Genomic DNA, 15971 nt, shown 5'->3' with positions numbered 1-15971 from the left:
AGACTGGGAAGAGGAGGTTCAGAGGGGATCATGGGACAAAAAGCCCAATGCAATTCTAGGCTGCATCAGTAGAAGTATAGTGTCTAGATCCAGGGAAGTCATAGTCCCACTCTATTCTGCTCTGGTCAGGCCCCACCTGGAATATTGTGTCCAGTTCTGGGTACCACAATTCAAAAAGGATGTGGAGAAACTGGAGCCATGTGTCCAAAGGAGGGCGACTAAAATGGTGAAGGGTCTGGAAATCATGCCCTATGAGGAACGACTCAGGGAGCTGGGGAAGTTTAGCCTGGAGAAAAGAAGGTTAAGAGGTGATATGATAGCCCTGTTTAAATATTTGAAAGGATGTCATATTGAGGAGGGAGCAAGCTTGTTTTCTGCTGCTCCAGAGAACAGGACCCAGAGCAATGGATGCAAGCTACAGGAAAAGAGATTCCACCTCAACATTAGGAGCAACTTCCTGATAGTAAGGGCTGTTCCTGTTGTTCCTGTCTGAGAAGTAGCATTTCTTCTCCCTCCATTCTTTCAGGGAACGCCAGGCAGCCAGCATACAGAGATCCCCCCCTTCCAAATTTGCAATAACCCTGTGAGATAGGTAAAGTGGACAGACAGTGTCTGGGGCAGCCATGTTGGCCATATACAGTTGGCCTCTGTGAGTGGGCTTGCCATCTGCAGGTTGAAGCATCTGCACATGACCTGCCCTGTTCTCATCAATGGTGGCACGTGTGTGTCCATGCCAATGCATCTGTGAACATGTTGCACCGCCATTGGCTATAATGAGACTAAAGGCTCTACAGTATTTGGCATCTATGAACAGGGGACTAGTCCGGAATGGAGCTCCAACAGAGAGGAAGGACTGACTGTATCAAAGTACAGTAACATCCAAAATCCATACAACAGTGAAACCTTTATTAGACTAAACAAAACCCACAATATACATGTTGCAAGCTTTCAAAGTTCTACTGGCTTCTTCATCAGGCAAAGATATTTAAACCATACAGGATAAATGTGTGTGTGTATGTGTATAATTACAATGTTAGTCATAGATCTGCATTTTGTCACGATGTTGGGGTTGTTATCCTTAGTTCAGATGTTATAGAGGTGGGCAGGCCCCTCCTCCTTCTGGCTCTTTGGGTACTCTGAGATTCTTAAAGTCCAAGAAATAACATGTAACTTAAATCTCCCAATGCTCACATGGCCAGAAGGAGGAGCAGCTTGCCTGCATCAGTACCACTCCACGCCATCTGATCTGAGGACAACAACCACAACATCTAGGCAAAATGCAGCCCCATCACCAATATTGTCATTCTTTCCCCCTTCTGTATGATTTTTAACACTGTTGTCTGATGAAGAAGCCAGTGGAGCTTCGAAAGCTTGCAGTATCTATATTGTGCATTTTGGTTGGCCCAAGAGAGTTATCACTGTTTTGTGGATTTTGGATATTACTGTATTTTGCATCCCAGTCCATCATCCACTGTGGGTGCATCTGCACTGTACAAATGATGGTGTTTGGCTCACTTTAAGTGCTGTAGCACCATCCTATGGAATCCTGGGGTCTGTAGTTTCACAAGGTCTTTAGCTTTCTATGCCAGATTGCTGATGCCTTACAAAACTACAAATCCCAGGATTCTGTAGGATCCAGCCATGGCAGTTAAAGAAGTGTCAAACTGTATTACTTCTACAGTGTAGATGCACGCAGGTGCAGTGTAATGAGTAATGTTAATAAATGTTCTCAAAGGGATGGGGCAGACGTGACAGAGCAAGCATTTGAACATCTGAAATTAGTACATATTTACACAGCAGCTGACTTCGAGAGGTGGCTGTCAGCCACAATTGTTTGTTTGCACCCATCCTCCTGGAAGGCAAAGTTTGGCAGTGTGGAAAACAGGTTGCATTACCATGGATTGTCAAGGCACTATTGTGGGGGAAAGTGTGATAAGATGCCAAACTTGTATGCTTCCATTCTCAAACTAGTGCAGTTGTGGCAGGACAACAAGCCGGTGTGATAAAGTCCTAAATCTTTGGTTTAGCAGACTCAGCCCAAAAGGTATAGGTCTGGGTATCAACATCATTGGGCCTTATCACATGTGAAATAGGAGCTCCAATTCGAAGTGAGGGGGTAGCAGGGTCACTTCGCATCCAAAGCAATTCACGTGATGTATTATCATACCTGAGGAACGAAACTGTAATCTCTACTTGGCCAAAGTGGAGTGCACATTGTATTACCACACCAGAGGGATTCAATGATTCAAATTGGCACCCTTGCGCATGCTCAGTGGGGCTCTGGACAACAGGCCACAGGAGGTCACTGGGGGCGTGATCGGGGTGAAGGAGCAGGCAGAGGATGATAAGACAGGTGGCAGGGGTCACGGGCGAGATTGGGGTGAAGGAACAGGAAGGGGATGATAAGACAGGTGGCAGGGGTCACTGGGGCGAGATTGGGGTGAAGGAACAGGCAGGGGATGATGAGACAGGTGGCAGGGGTCACTGGGGCGAGATCGGGGTGAAGGAACAGGCAGGGGATGATGAGACAGGTGGCAGGGGTCACTGGGGCGAGATCGGGGTGAAGGAGCAGGCAGGGGATGATGAGACAGGTGGCAGGGGTCACTGGGGCGAGATCGGGGTGAAGGAGCAGGCAGGGGATGATGAGACAGGTGGCAGGGGTCACGGGTGAGATTGGGGTGAAGGAACAGGCAGGGGATGATGAGACAGGTGGCAGGGGTCACTGGGGCGAGATTGGGGTGAAGGAACAGGCAGGGGATGATGAGACAGGTGGCAGGGGTCACTGGGGCGAGATTGGGGTGAAGGAACAGGCAGGGGATGATGAGACAGGCGGCAGAGGTCACTGGGGCGAGATTGGGGTGAAGGAACAGGCAGGGGATGATGAGAGGTGGCAGGGGTCACGGGCGAGATCGGGGTGAAGGAACAGGCAGGGGATGATGAGACAGGTGGCAGGGGTCACTGGGGCGAGATCGGGGTGAAGGAACAGGCAGGGGATGATGAGACAGGCGGCAGAGGTCACTGGGGCGAGATTGGGGTGAAGGAACAGGCAGGGGATGATGAGAGGTGGCAGGGGTCACTGGGGCGAGATCGGGGTGAAGGAACAGGCAGGGGATGATGAGACAGGTGGCAGGGGTCACTGGGGCGAGATTGGGGTGAAGGAACAGGCAGGGGATGATGAGACAGGTGGCAGGGGTCACTGGGGCGAGATTGGGGTGAAGGAACAGGCAGGGGATGATGAGACAGGTGGCAGGGGTCACTGGGGCGAGATTGGGGTGAAGGAACAGGCAGGGGATGATGAGACAGGCGGCAGAGGTCACTGGGGCGAGATTGGGGTGAAGGAACAGGCAGGGGATGATGAGAGGTGGCAGGGGTCACGGGCGAGATCGGGGTGAAGGAACAGGCAGGGGATGATGAGACAGGTGGCAGGGGTCACTGGGGCGAGATCGGGGTGAAGGAACAGGCAGGGGATGATGAGACAGGCGGCAGAGGTCACTGGGGCGAGATTGGGGTGAAGGAACAGGCAGGGGATGATGAGAGGTGGCAGGGGTCACTGGGGCGAGATCGGGGTGAAGGAACAGGCAGGGGATGATGAGACAGGTGGCAGGGGTCACTGGGGCGAGATCGGGGTGAAGGAACAGGCAGGGGATGGCGAGACAGGTGGCAGGGGTCACTGGGGCGAGATCGGGGTGAAGGAACAGGCAGGGGATGATGAGACAGGTGACAGGGGTCACTGGGGCGAGATCGGGGTGAAGGAACAGGCAGGGGATGATGAGACAGGTGGCAGGGGTCACTGGGGTGAGATTGGGGTGAAGGAACAGGCAGGGGATGATGAGACAGGTGGCAGGGGTCACTGGGGCGAGATCGGGGTGAAGGAACAGGCAGGGGATGATGAGACAGGTGGCAGGGGTCACTGGGGCGAGATCGGGGTGAAGGAACAGGCAGGGGATGATGAGACAGGTGGCAGGGGTCACTGGGGCGAGATTGGGGTGAAGGAGCAGGCAGGGGATGATGAGACAGGTTTCAGGGGGTCACTGGGGGTGAGATCGGGGTGAAGGAGCAGGTAGGGGATGATGGGACAGGTCACTGGGGGCGAAATTGGGGTGATCTTCCACAGCAGACCAATTTGAAGTGAAATCAAAGTGAGCTTGGAAACAATTTTTGTGAATTCACAAAAATGAGGAGTCACAGTGCTTAAGTCAGAGACACCAGAAAGAGTAAGTAATGGGTGGAATGAATAATTTGTTTAAAGCCTACTCAAGGGCATACTTCAAGGCTGAAATGAAACTGGTTTGGTGTTGTTAGGAGTGGGAATATTGTTTGATGTCTTTTAAAGCATCTTGCCACCGGCACAGGAAGAGTACAATATTTACATGCAGCTTACCACTGGCACAAGCAGAGTACAATACATATAATTTTCCCTTTGCTCAAAGCTGTCTCAAGACATTTTGGTATCTAAGCCAAAGGACAGAGTGGTGCCTCATTCCATTCCATACATAGAGTTGGCAGGACGGACAGTTGGACAGTAACATTGAGAGCAGCGATGTCATTAGGGAGTGTGAACTGCACCAGGTGACACCCCCACTCCTGAAATATTTGGGGTTTGACAGAAATGGGCTGTGGCATTTGCCTGTGTCCCTTTAAAATGATGAAGAGGTGGTGTGAGCAGAGTGAAGCTCAGTGGGTGAGAGAAAGGAGAGGCCCCATTATGTATATGTAAATACATTTAGGCTGTCTGTATGATATAGTTGTTTATGTCACAACTGTTACTATTACATTCAGTGATATACGGAAATTATGATTTATGGGTAACATTAGTACAAAAAAATTACTAAGGATTCTATATGGTGAAGTATGGGAGGCGGTCAGTCGGGGGGAGGTGACACTATGAGTTATCCACTGTGTGACAGCAACCCTAGTGATGCCTCTGATTGGGACAAGGCTCTACAGTCAGTCAGTTGTGGGGTTACAGAACAGGCTGAGAGCATTGCATAAGATGAGAAGGCTCAGTGAAGTGGAAGGCAGTAGGAAAAGCAGAAGATTGTTTTGCGTTTGCAAGACCTGAGTAGATGACTGAGGCTTTTGGAATTCATAGGGTCACCATGATTGAAATCAATTTGATGACAAACAGCAGCAACAACAACAAGAAGAAACAATCTGAGGGGAGCTGGCAGGTTTAGGCATGCAGAACAGCTCTGTTTTCCAAGAGAAGGGAAACACTTGAGAGAACAGAAAGAACATTTTTGGTGTACCATTGCTGTCCCTCCATCAGCTGCCTGAGGTGTTTGCTTCATTCTGCCTATTGATGGCTTGCCCTACATCTGCTCCTCTTATGTATGCACCAATTCTCTATAATCAATTATTTTCCTTCAATTTTGAAATTCTCACTAAGGCTGCATCCTCACTACAGAAATAATCAGGTTTGACACCATTTTTATTGCCATGTCTCAGTGCTATGGAATACTGGGAATTGTAGTTCTGTGAGACATTTATCCTTCTCTGTTAGCGAGTTTTGGTGCCACAACAAACTACAACCCCTAGAATTCCATAGCATTGAGACATGGTAGTTAAAGTGTGGCAAACTGGATTATTTCTGCAATGTAGATGCAGGCTAAGAAGCAAAGCCAAGACTGCAAAGCTTGGAACAGCTAAACTGAACAGTAGATGGTGCCAAGTCAACTGAGAGAAACTATGGCCCGAGACAGATGGGCCAAAAGGGGCGTGGTGACAGCGATACTAGGGTTCTGGACTGCACAGCAACTGCACGGTCTGGAACCCTAGTATGTAATGGTGACGGCCTGATGGTGGCATCCCACCTGCATGGCCGCCGCCATTTTCATGTAACAGACGCATAGTGTTTGCATGTCATGGTGCGTCCATTATGTCGCGAGTGCGCCCGCAACATAACCCGGGCATTGGTAAAAGAGCCTGGAAAAACCAGGTTCTTTTAACTCCGGAGGAACGTCGTGTGGTCTTGTGTCCCTCCGGAATTAAAATGGGTGCCTGCAGGTTGCCGTTTTCGAGTGGGGGGAGAACCAGCACAACAAATGGAATGAGGCTGCATGCGTACTGCAGAAATAATCCAGTTTAACACCACTTTAACTACCGTGGATCAATGCTATAGAATTCTGGCAGCCTAAGAAGCAAAAGTGAGGAATCAGTTTTTCTTGCTTCTACCGGACATCATCTACACCTTCGGAATAGTGCTGCTCCAGTTAACATTGCTCTTGCTCTTGCCCAAAACTCTATAAACTGGTGTGATCTCTTCAGGCTCACGTTGTTCAGCAGCTAAACCATCTTGACGGCAGATTGATGAAAGAGCCAAATTATCCTGCTGCATTGTCAGCACAGCCCGATTTCCTTCCTTCTCTATGCAGATTTGAAATATGTGAATGGCATATTAAAGCAGAAACAAATTGAACAAGTGCCAGGAGCCTAAGTGTCGTTTTTTTTAATTTAAAGACTGACATAATCATTAAAGTGCCATCTGCTAATCTTCCTGTTTGGAGAATGAAACAAATCTGTTCATATGCAGTGTGGCAGGCCTGGAATGGGAAGATCTTATGTTCAAGCTCTTCTCTTAACAATTATGTTTCCTGGATAAACTTAAATGAATCATCATCTTTCAACAGAGTTGGTGTGTTGCCCTCAGTTAACAAATGTGGCCAGTCCTAAATTTGGAAGGCTCTCTTCATGACATCTCGTATAGCTAGCCACCCCGAAGAAGTATTTTTAAAAGTGAGCAGGGTGCAGAACCAATATCAACAAACATGTTCTCCATTTGGAAGCATTTTGTAAAGCTAATGAGCCATAATGCTGGCTAGGATGTACTGGGAGTTGTAGTACATAAAGGAAAATTTACAGCTACTTCCAAAGTTGCCCCTATACTACCTTCCTAGATAATTGCTAGGGCCAGGTCTATGAGAGAGATAGAAGATGGAACAACACGTGAACAGAATGTGTCTTCACACTCCATTCACTTTTGTCTCTTTCTCTTAAAAACATCATGCAACAGGACACTTGAAACTGATTTCAGGCACCCCCACTTTTCGACAACTCATTTTGCAATGCTCCACTGTTTCAACAGATCTAAATTACACCCATGTACCCCACTTTTGATCTTTTGACCACACACTGCTCCCTGCCCTTAGGCCGCATCTGCATTGCAGAAATAATGCAGTTTGACACCATTTTAACTGCTCCTGGATCAATGCTATGGAATTCTGGAAATTGTAGTTTCTTGTGCCACCAGAGCTCTCTGATAGAGAAAGCTAAATATCTGGGATTTATAAACTTATAAATCCCAGAATTCAATAGCACTGAGCTATGGCAGTTAAAGTAGTGTTAAACTAGGTTATTTCTGCAGTATGGATGCAGCCTCATTCAACTTGGCATGCTGTTTTTTCTTCTTCCTTCTCTCAGTCTATTCAGAGCGCTGGGTTTCTTTCTCTCAGTTAACTTGGCACCATCTACTGTTCAGTCTTGCATTTGCAAGCTAAAAAAGGACTGGGTTTTGCTTTTCAGCCATTTCCACTTTTTGACAGTGACCTAGTTCCTAACCCATCAAATAACTAGGTGATCCCTGTACAGCAAACTGGAGTATGCAACTCACAACTTTGACAGCTTTGCCTTAGATGTGAAACACAGTGGGTTGGGGCAAGGATCTGACCTTTAATGTTGGAAAGGCTTCATTTACAAGAGGTACCATCCTGCTAGGAGTCAGCATGGTGTCGTGGTTTGAGTGTTGGACTAAACTCTGGAGAACAGGGTTCAATTCCCAGCTTGGCCATGAAACCCACTGGGTTACCTTTGGTGAATCACATGCTCTCAGCCTCAGAGGAGGGCAATGGCAAACCTCCTCTGGACAAATCTTTCAAGAAAAACCCATGATGGGGTTGCTTAGGGTCACCATAAGTCAGAAATAACTTGAAGGCACACAGCAACAATAACAACAACAGCATCCATCCATCCCCACATCTGAACTCACACTGTTCATCAGAATCCCTCATCTGTTGGGGATGCTTTGATTGAGATTTCTTGCATGGCAGGGGGTTGGACTGGATGGCCTTTGCAGTCTCTTCCAACTCTATGATTCTGTGATTTTATGTGTAGCATTTGAGATGGCAGGACTGCAAGGGCTGCCGAACAGAAGAGGAGATGAAGAAATTAGCTTCTAGTAGCTCGGTTGCACACATATAAACCTGTATCTAACCCATTATTTCTTTTCTTTTAGGATGATGCAGTTATGCAGAGACTACTAAGTTTTGTACCTAGACTACAAAGTCTCCAGATCTGAAGACAAACACGTCAGAACCTTAATATCTGTTTGTGTCCAGCAAAGACATCACACTATTTGAGTATATAAAACTCACTGGCTTGGAAACAGTTTAAGGAATCTGCTTATTTTAAATATTTGTCAATTTAACATAAATTTTAACAAGTTAGGGTAAGACAACAGCATGCTTTCCAGATGTTGTTGACTTGCAATGTCTACATCCTCCCTATTGATTATTTGAGACAGAGTTGCTACATCTAAAAGACTGCATGATTGTCACCACTGACATAAAGAATTTTGGGGCAAACTGGTCACCGTAACCTGGAGCTGTTAAAATACCCTCTGATCTGAGTTATATGAAGCCCATGCAAAGAAGTAACTGATTCTATACAAAGGCATCTCAGTGTTCTAAATTACACAAATTAAACACATTCCCACCTATTTGCTTATTTTTACAAGATACAGTATATACGGTATATATTTTTGAAAGTGTGAAACATATGTACTTTGAAATCATCACCCGGGGCATATTTCCTTCTCCCCTGTCCTATTTCAGAATACAATGGTTATTTGCCAGGCAAAGGGCCTTTTCAGTGGTGGCACCCCCACCTTCTCTCTCTATAAATGCTTGCCTGGCACATACATTTTGATGTCTTTGATGGTACCAGGTGATTCCTTTTCCCAAGTTTTGAAACTTCTATCTGTTTTGTTCTGTCTCATATGCTATTTTCATGCTTCTTTTAAATATATTTTGGTTTTATTTTTATGAATTCAGTATTTTAATGTGTTTTTCTTAAAAAACACTTTACTGTAATCTGTCTTATTAAACTGAAGAGCAGGATATATATTTCAAGAATAAATAAATAAAAGGGGAACAGAAGTATGGTGAGAGAAAAGATTATGGAATTATAACTGGGGCTGCATCCTCACTGCAGAAATAACTCAATTTGACACCATTTTAACAGCCATGAACTGCCAGTGCTATGAAACTGTGGGAACTGTAGATTTGTAAGACATTCAGCCTTCTCTTTCATGGAGCTCTCGTGTCACAACAGACTACAAATCCCAGGATTCTGTAGCACTGGGCCATGGTAGTTAAAGTGGCATCAAACTGAAATATTTCTGCAATGCAGATACAGCCCATGAAATACTTATCCTTATCTAGGAATGTTATTCCACACTTTAATATTTCGACCTCTATAAGCACTTTAGAACCTGAAGAATGTTAAAAAAAAAAAACCACCAAAGTGCAGGAGCAATGCTAGGAAAGAAAAAAAAATCTTTACTAGATTTCATGCTTGCATGGCAAATGTACTGAGTCTAATTATTGAGTCCAATATAACTTATTTTTATTGTGTAACATTGCTCTTTTTTACACTACAGTTAGAGCATTTTTGTGCCACTTAAATGTCATGGATACGTCCTATGAAATCAAATTTTTCATTTCTTGAGATATCAAGATTTCTCTGTTGGAGATCTCTAGAATGCAAGTCACACTGAATTCAGTGGAACATGAGGTCAGTGCTGATGGACATGTGGATGCTAGAAGTGTAGTGGGGGGGCACACCCCAAGATTCTGCCAATATGTCTCTGCAAACCTAAACAAGCAGGCAGGCAAGCAAGCAAACCCGGCTACTTGAAAGACTTGATGCTTTTATCACTAAGATCTGAAGGATTTTTAATAGCATGTTTGGTGAATGAGTATAAAATCCTCCTATAACCAGAAAGCCTACTTTATCATGGTTCCTGCTGGATGGGAGGTTTGCAAGCATGTTTATTCCCTCCACAACACCCCTGGAGCTAAGTACTGCACATTCATTAATACACACACACACACACACACACACACACACCACTACCTCATAGAATTCTGCAGCCAACATGGCCACTTTTATGAATTTAATGAATGTGCAGTGTTTAGCTCCAGGGGTGTTGTGGAGGGAATTGTAAGTGCATTTGGCTAAACATGCTTGCAAACCTCCCATTCAGGAGGAAGGGGTGTTTGTCAGATTATATATAGTTCACAAGGGCTCTCTCTCTCTCTCTCTCTCTCTCTCTCTATATATATATATATGTATATATATATATATGGAGAGAGAGAGAGAGAAAGAAAATCGACTTTATGTCAGATTGGACTATTTGTCTCAGAATGTCCAATCAAGTGGGTCTTAGTAAGAGGGAAAAACAATAGCTCCATAACAGAGCATATGCTACCCATGCAAACGGTCCCAGATTCAGCCATTGTCATCTCAATTTAAAAGGATCAGGTAGCAAGCGATGAGAAAAACAGTCCCCATTTTCTCAGATCTTTGACAGGTGATCCCAGTCAAGAGTAGCCAGTATTAAATTAAAGAAGACAAAACAGCCTAACCTGGCATTAGGGAGTTTGTTATCTCTTCCTCAGCATATGCTATCTGACTGATCCCTTTTTGACTGAAGATATCAGGAAATCAACTCAAGGCCTTCTGCATAGAAACTATATGCTCTACCACTAAATTATAGCTCCTACTGCTGACAGATAGGTGTGTTTGCATTTTGCTTTATGTACACACATCAACGACCAGTTGTTCCACTTTGGCATGCATACCCTTGTTGAATTTGTCACAGTACAAAAAAGCTAATGAAATATTAATAACACAGTCTATCAAGTGAGGAAGTAATAAGACACTGTGTGCGGCTACATTTCATCTTTGTGCCACTTTCAGTTTCAGCCACATTTCTAGATGCCATGTGTAAGGAACTGCTAGGAAAATCCAAAACTTCCCGAGTAGTGATTTTGTTCACATCCAGTTTTAAAGTATTGACTTTCCTTCTGTTGTTGAAGATGATTCTTACTGTCTGTAAATAAAGAACAAGAGAAAAAGTCCAGGTCATTCATGTATCAGGGGTGGAAAGTGGGGTGTGTGTGTAATCTTTCTTTTATACATATAAGATAGTCAAGTGGCATCTCTAGAAAAACTTCAGACAAATTACTACAAGTGGAGCACTACCATAACTCCTTCCCTCCCTGAGAAAGATGATGAAAGATGAACAAGAGACCTCAAAGTCACCTTCTCATCAACAGTCCTGCTCCGGTCTTGGAGACTCAGGGCTGTGGCTTTCCTGGTTGAATCTATCTATCTGGAATGGGGTCTTCCTCTTGCCCTACTGCCTTCTACCTTGCCAAGTGTCATTGTCTTTTCTGCTAAGTCATTTCTTTTCATGAGATGTCCAAAGTGCAAGCCTCAGTTTAGTCACCATGACTTCTAGGGAGAGTTCAGGCTTGATTTGCTCTATCACCTATTTATCTGTTTTGGGTTTTTTAAACAGTTCACGGTATCTACAGAACTCTTCTCCACTACATTTCAAATGCGTTGATTTTCTTCCTATCAGCTTTCTTCACTGTCCAGCTTTCACAATGATACATAGAAATTGGAAGTGCAATAGCATGGACAATCCCGACTTTGGTATTCAATTATATATCTTTACATTTAAGGATCTTGTCTAGTGCCTTCATAGCTGCCCTTCCAAGCCCTAGTCTTGTTCTAAATTTTTGACTGCAGTCTCCATTCTGATTAATGACTGAGCCAAGGTATGGGAAATCATGAACTATTTCAATGTCTTCATTGTCTGATTTAAAGTTATATACATCATCTGTACTCATTACTTTTGTTTTCTTAATGTTCTACTGTAAACCTGCCTTTGTTCTTTCATCCTTGACTTTAACACAACCATCCCAACTTGTTGCCTGCCAATCATGTTGGGCTACAACTGCCATCATCCCCAGCCAGAACATTCAGTGGCCTGATTGGAGAAGTCTGATCTAATATAAAGTGTTAGCTCTGGCCCCATTTCCTATCTTCACAACTGAAATGACAGATGTGCATATCAGCAAATAAAATTGTATCTTCCCTTTGGCATCCAGCCTTACCCTTAACAAGCAACAGATGCAGTACAGATAAATGTTGGATTTGAGTATCTGAAGCTGATTACAAAATGCTTGCTTGGGGTGATGGTGGTAACCCCTGAAGGTCCAGGGGCCATTGCCACACCATTAGATACACTAACTGAGTACATGGACTGAAGTACAATAATATTAGTTGTTGGTGTTGTGACTTCAAGTCATTTCTGATTTATGGCAACCCTAAGGCTAACCTATCACAGGGTTTTCTGGAGCTGAGAATGTGTGATAGAACAGACATAAAGAAAACCTTATAGTTATTTTTTGAACAGGCCAACAATGGTGTGATCTTAAGTTTCAAACTGCAGATGCATATCATGATGCATATAATCAATCCCCCATATCAATCTTTCCATAAGGAAAGTCCAAAAATACAGTTAATGTTGAGTCGTATTGACAAACCAGTTATAGCAGTCTTCATTTCCACCATTTGATATTCCCCATTGACAATAGGGCACAGTGCTCATCTTCATTACTAAGCCAAAGAGCCAGTGTTGTCAGAGACTACTCTGTGATCGTGTGGCCAGCATGATTGCACAGAATGCTGTTTACTTTCCCACCAGAGTGGTACCTATTTATCTACTTGCATTTGCATACTTTTGAACTCCTAGGTTGGCAGAAGCTGAGACTAGTGACATCATGCAGCACCTGGGCCTCAGAACTGCCAACTTGCTGATCTTGCAATCAACAGAGTCAGTGTCTTAACCATTTGATGTATCTTAATTGAGCATTCAAGATGGAAACATTGTGTGTGTGTATGTGTGCCAACCCCTTCCTAGAGCTAGTATGGTTGGGACTGAGTCTGCTAAATGACCTGGCAATATTGAGCCACACATGACTCCTGTATATTTGAGTTCCTTCTGAAATTATCAACCAGAAGTGTACTGAGTGATCAAGTAAAACAAATGAACAACTAAACATATTTATAGTCCAAAACACATGGCAGAAATAATCCAGTTTGAGACTGCTTTAACTGCCAAATAGTGATAAGAGACAGTCAAGACTAGCTGAGACACCTAAATTGATGATATTAATCAAAGAAAAATCAACAACAACTTTAAGAAATATTGGTTGAAAGTGATAGAATTTTGGGAAAAGAAATTAGGTGAAACATCTGTATTAAATTTCAAGGAACATTAATATATAGGACATAACACAGTCAGCCCTCCTTATCCCTGTTTTTTTTAATCCACGGATTCAAGCATCCATAGCTTGAAAATACTTTTAAAATATACAAATTCCCATAGACAAACCTTGATTTTGCCATTTTATATAAGGGACACCATTTTACTTTGCCATTATATTTAATGGGACTTGAGCATCCATTGATTTTGGTATCCACGGGGCATCCTGGAACCAAACCCTGTGGATATCGAGGGCTCACTATATACATCTGCACACACATATAATGGACTGCCACTTAAATTAAGTACAAGAAAAAAATAGAAATGAATAAAATACTGAGATATATTGGTATTAAGGTATACAAATATATATATATATATATATATATATATATATCTCAAGATGTAAATATTGTATATAGATAATAGAAGGCAATCAATAGAACAGAAAAGAAAATAGAAAGACAATTGAGAGAGAAGGGATTATGAAATGTGATTATAAAAGGATATTTAAAATCAGTTCCTAGAAGGAAAGATATTAAATGGAATTGATTTATTTATGGTTTCGTTGTTGTTGTTATTTTACATATGAAATATGGTGACAATTTGAAAGCAATCATGATAAATATTTTTTAAATGATTTTAATAAAAATAAGGGGGGGAGGCTTGCTGAGACACATGAAACATGCAAGGCACATTTCATGGCTCCTATGAGATCTCAAATCTTATAGCAACCCTCAAGCAGCCATAATGAAGAGAGGAATTTTACTGTTGTCAGGCAAAGCGTATTGCTTGGCTTGGAGTAGAAAGAATCCCCAACAGCCATGCTCCCCAACGGACACCCTCACAACATTTGGTGTTCAATTTGAGTATTTGACTAATACATATCTTAAGATACAGAGGCCAGAATCTTGTTGGGGAGTTACAAATTTATAACTTAAAATTATGCAAACATAACTGTTTAGTACAGTCATCCCTCCTTATCCATGGATTCAAGAATCCACAGCTTGGAACTATTTTTAAAAAGTATAAATTCCAAATAGCAAACCTTGATTTTGCCATTTTACATAAGGGAAACTATTTTACTGTACCATTGTATTTAATGGGACTCTAGCATCCACGGATTTTGTTATCCACAGGTGATGCTGGAACCAAACCCCAGTGGATAACAAGAGCCCACTGTATTCACAATCCCTACATATTCCCTAGTTTAGGGGATATTTAGGGATTGTGAGTCTCCCAGTCTCCACATACAGGGAAGCAGCTGCTGCAATTGATAGGGATCTGCTCCCTTGTCAATCAAGAAGAAGCTGGCTTATGATCCCAATTGCCTTTCATGCCAACCATCTCTGGCATGCAGGGGAATTGTGACAGGGATCTCACTTTGGCTTTTCATACCCATTACAGGGTAGGATGGGAACATTAGCTGCTTCCTGAGAAAGAGACCCCCCCACCCCCCCACCACACATCTGTTGCAGTGGTTGCCTACCAGTACGTGGGGATTGGGTGGCCAGACCAGGATTCACTTCCTATCTGTGTAACTACTGTGGTTATGCACTTGCAATTCTCTGACAGGATTCCAGCCAGGATTCCTAGCCTATTTAATGCTCATATGGTGCAAGCTTTCTGGACCTTAAATGATGGATATTTCTAACAATAAGGAACACCTGACAATCCTAAGATGAAGAGAAGCAAGTGGAGGGTTGGCTGATTCTCAACCTGTCTAAACTGAGTCTTAGTTCCAGTCCTAATCTGAGGCTTAGTCCCAGTCCATGTTTAGCCCTGCTACCACAAATACTTGTTGGAAACACATCTGCATTACCTTCAGAGTAAAACTATATCTTATCTCAGCTGCAGAGTCCTGATCCTGAGTTACAGTTGGTGCCCCCACCCTAAAGCACCTACATGATATGCATGTGGTGGGGAAGCAATCCAGACTGCACCTCAATATGGAGCAGAGGTAGGAGGCTTTACACCATTCCTCCTGCAATGGTCCCAACCTTGATAAAAGCTCAGTGTCCTCAATCTGCCATTGAAGGGATTAAAGAGATGCCATTGAAAACGCCCCTTCCTCTCTCCTTGGACTGAGCTTGCCCCTTCCTGCCATCATAACAATTTATGGGAGAAAATATTCTTCATACAATTCAATTTCCATCCTCCCAAACTTTCCAAAGTTTAAGGACTTTGGAAAACAGAGGAGGTTCCCAGCTTCTACTATTTTTTTTAAATTGGTTTAAATCTAATATTTTATTGTTTGATTGTTGTTTTTACCTGTCTTTAAGTTGTTTCTGATTTACAGTGATCCTAGGGTTTGCTTGTGCTGAGAGTGTGTGACTCACCAAGGTTACCCAGTGGACTTCCATTGCTGAGCAGGTCTTCAGAGTCGTGGTCCAACGCTCAAACCACTACCCCACACTGATTCTGCTGATTTTGTTGATAAACTGTAAGCTACCCAGAGAACATTATCACTGAGCAGTAAACAATCTGGTAAACCAACAAATAGCTTACATTATAAAACATAAAAGTGACAAATCCAGCTTGAAGCTAAGCAAAACTTGGGCAGGGGAAGTCTTTCATTTTTATTTGGAAAATGAAAGCACTGAATGTAATCATGCTTAAATAGGTAACAATGGGA

This window comes from Sceloporus occidentalis, unplaced genomic scaffold (assembly GCF_023333645.1).
Source record: "Sceloporus occidentalis isolate IW3139 unplaced genomic scaffold, rSceOcc1.0.p SCAF_2, whole genome shotgun sequence".
Lineage (NCBI taxonomy): Eukaryota > Metazoa > Chordata > Lepidosauria > Squamata > Phrynosomatidae > Sceloporus > Sceloporus occidentalis.
The sequence above is the reverse complement of the archived record's forward strand: the minus strand, read 5'-3'. Positions refer to the sequence as shown.